Raw genomic sequence first — 11,079 nt, 5'->3', positions numbered from 1 at the left:
TCACATGTACCACATAAAAGGGATGCTCACGGTTAGAAACCAGGTGTACTAATTCTGTGAGCAACCTGAAGATGACTTGATTTGGGACCTCTTTTACAATTGCATGTTCAGCTCTAGACACTGCTCCTGCCACATATGCCGAATCTGTGACTAGATTAAAAGGTTGATCGAATTTTTTAAAAGCCCTCACGACAGCATCCAACTCAGCTACTTGCGGGGAACCTTCCACTACTTTAACGTGTGATTCCCACAACTGAGTTGCTGGGTCTTTCCAAGTCACTACTGACTTGTGGGACTTCCCTGACCCATCTGTGAACACTGTCAGTGCTTTGAGTGGCTTTTTACTTTGCAATTCTCTCGGCAACAATTTGAATTCTGTATTGAACAGATGATGGCCAGGATGCCCAATTTGAATTTGGCCTGAGAAGCTGTCTAGAGCAAACTGCAAATTTTCATTTTGTCTGAGTAGGTGTTCAAAGGTCTCCTTGGTCATTTTCCCCGTGGATGTTTTGATGGGGAGGTGGATACATGTGAAATCACAACCCGCTAGTACTTGCAGACGAGCCCTGGCCTGTATTATGAGCTGCGCCATCAGCTCTTGTGGCTTGGTGATACTTTTGGACTGTCTGTGGCCAAGGAACACCTACTCTATTATCAAGAGGGGGTCCTGTTGGCCCTTGTCCCACTGGAATATTATACCGTATAAATGGGGTAACTCACCTAAGATGATGAAGCGGAAAGGCAGCCCTGGTTGACAGCGATGGGCTTGCCTACTTGCGATGGTGGTTTGGACCTTCTCGAGTGCGGCTCTGGCCTCCCGGGTCAGGACTCTCAGGGAACTTAAACCCTCATCCCCCTCCCTTTCTGCTAACAAGTCAAAAAGAGGGGATAGCTCTCTCGTGGTGAGTCCCAGCCATGGCCTGATCCAATTTAGTGATCCACACAAGCGCTGGATGTCATTCAGCGTCTTGGGGTTGTTACTTATCTGAATTTGTTGAGGCCTAATCGTTCGGTTAATAATTTCTAGGCCCAGGTACTTCCAGGGTGGCAGCAACTGTACCTTCTCTTTTTGTAGTTCGAATCCGGCCACTGACAAGGCCCTAACAGTGTCCTCCAGAGCTGCTTGCAGGACCTCGCTGTCAGGGGCACAAATCAGCACGTCATCCATGTAATGATAGAAAATACAGGATGTCCACTTGGCACGCATTGGGGACAGAACTCTGGCGACATACCACTGGCATATAGTGGGGGAACATTTAATCCCCTGAGGTAGTACTGTCCAGTGGTAGCGCTTCATAGGGGCTTCCCTGTTGATGGAGGGTACAGAGAAGGCAAAACGGGGAGCATCATCCGGATGGAGCGGGATTTGAAAGAAGCAATCTTTAATGTCAATTACGGCTAAATTATAATTTTGGGGTAGCATAGATGGAGATGGCATACCTGGTTGGAGAGAGCCCAGATTTTCTATGGCTTCATTAATTTTCCTTAGGTCATGGAGGAGTCGCCACCTGTCCTTCCCTGGTTTTTTAATTACAAACACCGGAGAGTTCCAGGGGCTGTTAGTTTCGACTATATGTCCCTTTGTCAATTCTTCCTCCACTAGTTTTGTGAGCGCCTACAGTTTTTGTTTACTTAGTGGCCACTGCTCCACCCAGACAGGCTTATCTGTGAGCCATGTTAATTTCTGTGTGGGGCGCTCTTCAGTGGCCGCACCTAAAAATGTTGGGGGGCCGGAAATTCCAATTTGGCTCCCCACTGGGACATGGCGTCTCTCCCCCATAGTGTAAATTTACAATCGATCACGAACGGACGTACTGAGGCTAGCAGTCCGTTCGGACCCTTAATTTGGATAATATTTTTTGATTGCTTTGCTGGCTGGGGCCCGCCTAGTCCTAAGACTGGCGTGGCCACGCTTTGCAGCTCCCAGTGTGATGGCCACTTGTGTGGTGGGATGACCACATAAGTGTCTGCCCCTGTGTCCAACATCCCCTGAAAGTATGCAGAATGCTCCTCGCACTTGAGTTTACACCATACGAGGGGTTTTTCCTCTCCCAACTTCCCAGCATAAAAGACTGAGAGCTCTAGGTCATTACACAGAGCACGAGGAATAGGAATTGCCTGTGCAATAACCTGGCCCTTAGGCAGGAAGAGAGGGGGATGGACACAGCGTGCCACGAGATAGAAGAGCCTCGGATTAAGGGAGGAAATTACTGGAGGAACTTCTTTCTCCAGTAGGGTGCTTTTTGTGTCTCCGACCACGAGGTACCTGCAGTTCAGAAGGTCCTCCTTCCTCCTGGTTTCACAGCAGCAGATGTGTGATAGAAGCTCTGCATCTGCTATGAAGAAATGCCAGTCCTGGGAACGAAAATGGACAGAATTGGTGAGTCGGAGCCGATAAGGCTCCCCGATGTCAGTAGTTGAGAGGCAGCCGCTTACAGATGGGACTAGATGGTGTATCACGGCTCCTCTCGCGGCACCACGACTTGCCTCATTTTTATCAGCACACGAGGCAAGTGCGTGTTCCTTTCCTAGTTTTTTGGGATTGTGGGGTTCCCATCCCTCCTCCTTCCTCCCGCAGCCCCGGGTGGTATAGTCTTTAGAAGTGGGCAGCGATCCTGAAAATGTCCCTCCTGATGGCAGTGGAAGCACCGGCGTGTGGATGGAAGTCGCTTCGGAGCTGAGTTCCTTGGAGGAGCAACAGCAGATGCGACCAGCTTGTCTTTAGGTCTCTTTGGGGCCTCCTCCTCTATCAGGTGTGATTTCAGGGTGCACTCCTCGATGATCTGGTCAAGGGTCGGCGCTGGTGAGGCCGGCAGTGACAGGATGATTCTTTTGCACATGGTGTTGGCGTTCATGTGCACCACTTCTAGGACTAGCCCGTCTCGGTGTTCAGGTCTCTCCACCCGTCTCTCGACTGCTGCCCGGACCCGGTCTACGAAATCTACAAAAGGCTCTGCGACACCTTGTTTAATCGCTGTATAGGGAACCATCGGGTCCTTGGTAGGCATGCCCAGGAACGCACGCTCTGCTGCACTCCTGGACATGTCCAGCACGGCCGTTGGAATTCCCCGAGCTTGAAGTTGCCCTTCACTCCATTCTCCTTCACCCATGAGATGGTCTAACGCGATTGGTTCTTCCGCGAAATCCAGGCTGTAAGGCCCTTCTAGGATTTTGGGAAGCAGGTCTGCTGCCAGTTTCTTCCACCTCCTCTCCCACAGGCTGTATTCTGATGGGAGAAGCAGGCAGCTAAACAGACACTTAAGGTCTGCTGGCACTACGGTTCTAGACGTTAAAGTCGCTTTTAAAATGCCTTTAAAAAAGGGGCTTTTTTGTCCAAAATCACGTGATGTTTTGCAGACCTCTTTTATGGATTCATAGGGAAGGGGTGTCCATGTAGGGTTTTCCCCTCCCCTGGCGTAGGAGGCTGGAGTGCGGAGCGACTGCTCGACTTCATAGATTGGGCCCCGTCCCCTCCCCTCTTCCCTACTCCCCCCTCCCCCTCTGGGTATCCAAGGAGCGGGAGGACGTGGGGGTGCGGTACGTGGGACAGGGCAGGGAGAATCTTCTCCCTGGGACAGTGGGGCGGAGGTGACAGAGCCCTCCCTGTTGGGGGAGGGTGGGGCTGATGTTGTGGCAGGCAGGACATGGAAGAAGGGAACGCCCACCCAAGGGGGAACAGGGGGAGGGGTGGCAACTCGATGCCTGGAGTGGGCGGTGCCCACACCCACAGGGAAGCAGGAAGGGGTGGGGTCAAAGGTGGGGATACAGGGAACAAAGGAGACAAAGGGATTATGGGAAGAAGAAACCTCTCCACGTGGCCGCCCTCCATCTTGGGAAGACAGAGGCCCTAGCCACGTGGCTGTGGCTTCCTCAGGGGGACAAAGAAAGGGATTCAGGGGAGCAGAGCAGCGTGGGGTAGCTCCAGAACTGGGATTTCTAACTGGGAAAAAGGGATTGGAAAAGGGGTTCGGGATTAGTTCCTCAGCAGAGTAGCTAATTCCACCAAGGCGGGGGTGCCGGGATGGCTCGGGGGAGCCAGGAGCACGGTCCACGTCTGTGGAGGTGCCCTGTGCCTCATAGCTGTGGAGTACTCCCCTCTGCCTACCCGGTTTAGGGGAAAAAGGGGTAGGAGAGGATGGGGAAATGGATTCAGGGGAAACAACAGTTTTGCCCGATGGCTCTTTCCTTTTTTCGGCCGCTTCTCGCGCGGACCCTGCTTTTACAACCTCCGAGATTAGCAAATGGAGCTTTGGGAAGCAATCTTTCACAGAGGGATCCCTGTCCATTCCCTCTGCTAACCTGGCTCCTACTTGCTCCCAGAACTCTGTTCTGTGAGCATCCTCCGCAGTTACACGTGGAAAGGAAAAGCAGAGCCATCGTACAAACTGCTTGACTGAATTTTTGGGGTAGGGATGTTTTACTGATAAAATCCCCTTAATTTGGATATAGAATTCCCTTTGTTGGGTAGATAGCGTGGTCCCCATGCTATTTCTACCCACAGCCTCACCCCTGGTGCAGAAAAGGCGAAAGAAAAAAAGCAAAAAACGCGAAAGACCCCGGCGGCCCACCGCACACGCTGCGCACTACGTGATCCGTACCCCCGGAAACGTGGCAGAGCCCACCCATGTGAAGTATCAGCTGGGTACCCCCCGCGGCTAATCACTCACCAAACCGGAATCTTCGCAAATAAAAGCTGCTACCAGGGTCTTCTTTCCCGGGAAGCGTCCGTTCTTCGGCTTTCCGTAGCCGTGAATGGTTGCGCTTCCAGTCCCACGCGGGAAAACACAGCGTGTTTTCCTGTGGGTGGTGGAGACGTCACTGACTTACTTTGGGGGGGCACTTGCTCCCGTTTTCAGTCCGGCACGGAGCACTTTTCCGTCGTGGACCGCGACCCTGCGGTGGCGGCGGTGGTTTTCCGCGTGGATCGCGCTCGCTCGTCTCGGCAGCGGCGCTCGCTGGTCGGCGGCGCGGCTTTGCGGTGGTGGCGCTCTCTCTGCGTGGCTCCCGGGTGCTCTGTGGTGACTCTCTGCCTGCTCTGCAGCCTTGCGCTGGCTGTGGCCCGGACGTTGGGCGTCACTTGCGGCTGCTCTTTACTTTGTCTGCCCCGGTCAGCTCCCGAATGCCCGGCTTGGGCGTCTCAGCTTTTCGTCGGGGCCGGGGCTCGCCACAGTTTCCGGGCGCTTTTGCTGTCGCGCTCCGGGGTGGGCTGTTGGCCACGCTTTGCCGTCGGTGCGAGGGAAGAAACAAAGAGGCAGGGAATTCGTCCAAATCCGTCCGCGTGGCGGCTGGATGCTTTATTGGCTGCGAGAGCTGCGATGGAAAGGCTGCAGCCGCTCCCAGCTTCGCACAGACGCAAATGGCCTCGAGCATGCCGAGGAGTGGGGTGATATAGGGAAGGGACAGGGCGGACGGGGAGCCCTCCTGCCCAATGGGTACAGACATCGTGGTGATGACATGTACTACAGCGACCAATGGGAACACGGCAGGGGTGGACATGAGACTTTGGGGTGAGTGGGACCGCGAGAACAGGGACACGGGCACAGAAACCACAGGAGTAGGGGAAAACTTGGGGGATGCACGAGGGTACAGAGAACTGGAAAACTAACAAAGGAAAAACCCATAATGTGAACCCAAACCTGGGATGCAACACTCATTGCGTAATTAAATTAAAGAGCTGGAACTCAAATGGGAATGTGACACACTTTTTCTAGTCCCTGTCAGCTCATCCATTCTGTAGCTGGTTCCAGACAGATGCTGACAGGCATTGTGCAGGATATTTAAATGCCTGGTATACTGTCAGAGAAGGACATAAGCACAACATAAAAGGAAAAACACACGAAACTGAGGATTTTTTTTAAAGCATCTTCCTTCTCCTCCTCATAAATAATAATGCCAATTAGGTTTTCATTTCTCTCTTTGTCTCTCTTTGCTTCTAGGCAACATCTTGAGCTCAATCTGACCCCTTGACCCTCACTCCTGTAGTGAGATCTGTCTAGTGTTCACTGATGAAGCTGTGATGCCATTGTTCTTTCAAGTAAATAAAACTCCCTGGCTACATCCATACTAATCACCAGTGCAGGTCACAGTTGACTGTACAGTTAAATTTTATGCAAGGTCTCTGGAACAGCTTTGGACAGTCCCAAATAGTCCTGTAGTTGCACAGGCCAAACAGCCTTCCTGGTGATGGGAATGGATATGACCAACCTGTTCTGTAAAGAAACAGAGATTAATAATATAGGTATAGAACCTTGCATCTCACCTGGCCATTGGACCAGGGGGCCGACCTTAGCAATGTCTATTTTTGCTGGACAACTCTGATGCTTAAATGCCTGCCTTAGAAGATGTTCTGCTAAGATGAGCTGCAGAGGTCACAGTTTTTATGTGTTTGTTCAGTTCTCTTGCTTCATGCATATCAAGTGTATTTAGGAGTTTAATCCTAAAGTTGTCAAGGGAGGAGTGGAGAAAAAGCAGAACAGTATTTATTGGATCACTTTTACTTGGGGCTGATGTTCCCAGCTTTCCAAGGACACCTTGCATGTCATGACTTTGCTCAAAGCATGAAGTCAAGGAGTTTGGTGGCAGGTGAGCAGTCACTCACTCCTCTCTGCTTTACAACTGTCCCTAGTTCTTTATTCCAGGGGGAACCATGGAATTCAAAGTAGGAGATCATATCCGTGGTAGATGGTAAAGGCAAGGATGCAGAAAAGATTTTGAGTAAAGTTTACAAATGGCTTCTCAAATATCCTGAAATAGGTTCCTTTGGTGGTATTACAATTGTTTCGCCAATCAGTTCCTCCTTTGCCTTGTGAAGAGTTTGTACTCAGGGACAGCTACATGTATGCTTTGTAAGTGTTCTGTTCACATTTTCTGTGTTGTATTTGGGTCAAATACAGAGATGAGATTTCCATACTGCAAGTAAACCACTCTTTTGATAAATTGACTTGGTCCGAAGAACTTACCTGGTGATTCCTGGGATAGCATTTCCAAACAAAGTAGGTAAAATCTCTTTCCCGAAGCTGAATTTTGTTTCTGTAAGACCAGCCGTCACCCCCAGGCAGCTCTAACGTGACATCAGAGCCCAGCATTCAGCTGCCACTGAACAGCAGTGATCATTGAGCCTGGTAAGTACCAGGAGAAAAAGAGAGGCCCCCAATGTCAGACAGATGGAGAGCTGCAGGAGCAAGTGTAGAGGAAGCTATGAAGATGCTCCAAGGGCTGGAGACAGGCTGGGAGAGCTGGGGATGTTCAGCCTGGAGAAGAGAAGGCTCCAGGGAGACCTTAAGAGTCCCTGCCACGGCCTAAAGGGGCTCAGGAGAGCTGGAGAGGGACTTTGGACAAGGGCCTGGAGGGACAGGACAAGGGGCAATGGCTTCCCACTGCCAGAGGGTAGGGTTAGATGGGATATGGTGAAGAAATTCTTGACTGCAAAGGTGGTGAGGCCCTGGCAGAGGTTTCCCAGAGAAGCTGTGGCTGTCCCATCCCTGGAAGGCCAGGTTGGTGTCTTGGTTTGAAGATAAATTTAGGAGAAAAACACTTCGAAATGAGTGTTTATTCATTAAATAAAGCTACTACAGTGAATAAAGCTGCTACAGCTTTCCTCAGAGGCAGCTGTGAAGATGCTTCTCAGTGAACATGAGTCACGCTATGAACACCCACCTTTGGACTCTTTGGGAACCATGAGGTGGCGCAGCTATGCTGGATGTCAGTTCACAGCTAGCTACACACTGGCTACGTATCTTCCCAAAATATATGTCTACTCCCTAGCTGCATAACTACAACCACATCTTAAGGAGCTGCTGCTTTATACATGGTTTAGCTGCATCACCTAACCCCTCTTATGTTTTGTCTTCCAGGGGGTCAGTGAGGTACTGTGGGAGAAGAAAATGCAGTCAAGCATGTTGTGCTCTCATGTTAGCAAGTGTGCCTATTGCAGCGATCTCTTTCCTCTACTTTTCTTAAATATGACTTAAAAAATAAACTAACACCAAATGCATTTCATGCCTCCCCCCCAGGAAAGCACTTCAAGGATATTGCTTGTTTTATTAGTGAGGCAGCAGGATGCAAACTAACAGATACAGACCATGTGGCAGAAGATGGTGGTGGTGGCTACCCTCCCGCTGCATGCCCCATCTCCACTAGTGGGAAGAAAAGGTCAGAGAGCTGTCTGCTGTTTGTGAGTAGCATTTTTTCCTCTCTGTCATTGGGTCTCTGTTGGGCTTGCAAAGGTGTGGTAGGTCCAGGGTCCTGGCTGACTTCCAGGGAGGGGGAATGCACTGAATATTCTCAGGTTCCTCCTTGGTTTGAAGTGGAGCTGTTTTTTTTTTTTCTTGCTTCTTCTCCCCAGTGATTGCAATGCTTTGCTGCATTCTCACAGACTGCCACAGAGGGGGTGCATTCCAGTGGAAAATCTTCATCTGCTCATGAACAGGGACACTGCACATGCAGAGAGGACAAATTGAATCCTGTGTTTCACATGAGCTCTATCCTGGGATTAAAATACTTTGGGATACAAAGAGCATTTCTACCCTGGAATGCCGTATTTGCTCATGCAATGGCTGCAACTCCACTCAACCTAGAGTTCACCTTCCTGTGGTGAAGTTGAGGTAGATGGATCCTCTCCTACTCCTGGCAGTCAGCATGGGCATGATGTTACATGCACAGGTGCTGTGTTGTCACTATGGCACACGAGAAAGCACAACGCAAGCCGCTGCTGTTGTAAAGGTAAGAAAGGCAAGTTTATTTTCTGACTCCAGCATTTATAGTTTTCCAAAGGTGACAGTGGATTGGAGGGTGAAAGTGCCACCTCTCCAATGACACCGGACAAACTATTATCCATCAAATTTCTCTGACTCTATGAAGAAATGCAAAGACAATAAGTTATTTACAGAAAGTGTGTGAGAAAGTTTGCTACAAGAATGTAAACTCAGAAGGCTTTAGAAAATCTTAAAAAATCAGGGTGATACTGTGTGGTGCCATGCAAGCACTATGTGTAAAACACTCTACCAGGAAGTTGTGGTATTCTTTCCCTAGAGCATCACAGATCTCAGGTGTGATATAATTTGAACTTACCCTCCTGCCTCACAGACATGTTTTGTTTTGTCTATAAAGGCCCTTCCAGTATTGTCGGATGCTGATTCTTATCACCCGTACACTTGAGAGATCAAAACAGCCTTGAAAAGCACCTCCAAGCTCTGCTATGAGTGCCCTGCAGCTTGCCTGTTCTGGCCACTTTCCAGCACAGGAGAGGAGCTCCACACTCTCCTCTGAAAGCACCACACCATAACCATCTCCTCTCTTGGCCAAAGTTGCAGATCTGCAGAATGCAACAGAGACCACTGCTATCCGTAACAACCAGTGGGTGCAGATGCTGCCCTTGGCTCCAAGTGCCCCATGTAGAGCAAGGACCACAGGGGCCATTTGTCTGGGCATGTCTGTCTCTGCTGAAGTGCTTTGCAGTTGCCTTCCAAGTTCAGTACAGTGGTCACCATATCTCATCTCAAGCAGCACCAGTTTTGTGGCAAGGGTTAGACCAGAAGAGTCCTTTCATGACACTGCTTCACTTGACAATCACTGCACTGAAGCCACCATCTAAGCCATGAACCTAGCATTCCTCTGGGCACCTCAGAAGTCCAACTAAATCTGTGTAAGACCTAAATCTCCCTTCAGAGGTGCCTTCCTCCACTCATCAGGTGCCCAGAGCTCCTGAAAGAGCATGCTTCAAGGTGCAGTTAATTGTATTTAATGTTTTCTTCACCTTCCAAAATTGCTTCCCACCTTCCCTCAGCAATTCATATGATGCTGGTTCCAGGATCAATTACCCAAAACCTAGCAGGTCTCCCACTTGGGTGTGCTGAGATGTGGAGATACCATGCCTCCAGTCCCCTGTTTCATCTCTGGTCTTGAGACAGTGCTTTGGGATCAAGGATGGAGGTAACTGCTACAGCAGGAACCTGACCACCCTTGACACTGGGTGTCACTGACTGGGGTGCACTCAACCTGCCCCCAGCACCCTTGGTGCTCAGGCACCACGTCTGCTTTTGCTATCAGCTCCTGGTTGTGAGATGAGCCGTGCAAACCTACACATTCCTCCTTGCTTACACATCATAAGCTTTATTTGTTTTAATCAAATGAGGCCCTGATAATTATTAACATATTTAATTATTTTTACTCTGAGTCACTCAGCTCAGGAGTGGAGTGATTACAAGGATTGTCTTTATTGCACAGACCCAGCCCTGGAGCATTTGCACCACCAAGTTATGAATCTTTGCAGACAGAGCTCCCATTGATGCAGGTCTCACAGCCTGACTTTCCTTCCAGTTTAAGCTGCTTTTTCCTTTGCTCAGAAGCATTGGCCTTCACAGGAGTAAAATTGGGCACATTCAGACAATTTTCAGGGCTAAGACTTTGCATGCTGAGTTTGCTAATTCTGGGACAGCACTGGCAGGTAATGATATTCATCTGAGCTTTGCTCCAGCCCTGCACCTCAGGAGGGGTGTTATTCCATCTGCACTCCTCAGAAACTGCATCACCCCATCCAGGACCTCCCCTCCCAGGCTTGCCAGTAGCGAGTTGCATGGCCTCCCATCAGCAATGACAGCAGACTGCAATAGGTGGTCTTTGTCTGAGGAAACTCATAACTCTGCACTTCCACATGATTTATGAGGTTCTCCAGCCTGGGCTGGCCCATAAGTTGCAATCATTCCTAGCCTCAGTGGTTCACGGTGAGGCTACCTGGAACTGTCTGTGTGATTTCCTCCTTTGTTGTCCATGAGGGCTTTGGAAGGAGGTGCTGCCCTTGGAAAATACCTACCATCAGTTTGGAAGGTCTGGACAGTTTGGATGGGGACCAAATCCATGTTTCTGGGGTGCCTTCGCATTGGGATACATCTATACTGAAATGAACAGGGCTAATGCCTTTATTAATGTTCAGCTCTTTATTAAAAAGATCAGCTGCGCAGGGGGCCTGACACAGAGCTTGCCCCTGCTGTTTCAGCTTTCCCAGGTAGCCAGAAGGGAAGGAGGCGTGCAGAGTTTGTCGCTGAAGTCCAGAGCAGCAGCTGTCCCTTCTTTCCTTGTGTC

Source organism: Anomalospiza imberbis, chromosome 2 (genome assembly GCF_031753505.1).
Source record: "Anomalospiza imberbis isolate Cuckoo-Finch-1a 21T00152 chromosome 2, ASM3175350v1, whole genome shotgun sequence".
In the NCBI taxonomy this organism is placed as follows: Eukaryota; Metazoa; Chordata; class Aves; order Passeriformes; family Viduidae; genus Anomalospiza; species Anomalospiza imberbis.
The sequence above is the reverse complement of the archived record's forward strand: the minus strand, read 5'-3'. Positions refer to the sequence as shown.